Source organism: Nematolebias whitei, chromosome 13 (genome assembly GCF_014905685.2).
Source record: "Nematolebias whitei isolate Nwh7 chromosome 13, NemWhi1, whole genome shotgun sequence".
Classification (NCBI taxonomy): domain Eukaryota; kingdom Metazoa; phylum Chordata; class Actinopteri; order Cyprinodontiformes; family Rivulidae; genus Nematolebias; species Nematolebias whitei.
Window position 1 is genome coordinate 2,175,475 of NC_056510.1, and position 403 is coordinate 2,175,877.

The following is a 403-nucleotide window of genomic DNA, read 5'->3' on the forward strand; positions in this document are numbered from 1 at the left end:
GCGCTGGTAGTATTACTATACTTGCACTAGCAGCGCTGGTAGTATTAAAAAACTTGCACTAGCAGTGCTGGTAGTATTACTATACTTGCACTAGCAGTGCTGGTAGTATTAGTTCCTGTTTTTAGTTTTATACATTTGTCTTGGAATCTAGCTGTTTTTTTGGTTTTGCTACCTTTTTCCTTTTAGCCATCCTATTTGTTAAAAAAAAAAAAAAAAAACTGTAGTATGAGTTTTTATAACTGTTTATTGTTGTTGCTGTTGTCCATTGTTGTCATCTTTCTTTGTTGAAATCAGGTCTCTTGTAAATGAGTCCTGGAGGCTCAATGGGATTTACCTGTATAAATAAAGGTTGATTGATTACTATACTTGCACTAGCAGCGCTGGTAGTATTACTATACTTGCA

General features: G+C 34.7%; 1 protein-coding gene across 1 annotated transcript in view; it reads left to right on the plus strand.

The window, feature by feature from the left end:
• Window positions 1-403, plus strand: part of insig2 (insulin induced gene 2) — a 65,483-nt gene that overhangs the window by 25,232 nt on the left and 39,848 nt on the right. The window lies entirely within an intron of this gene.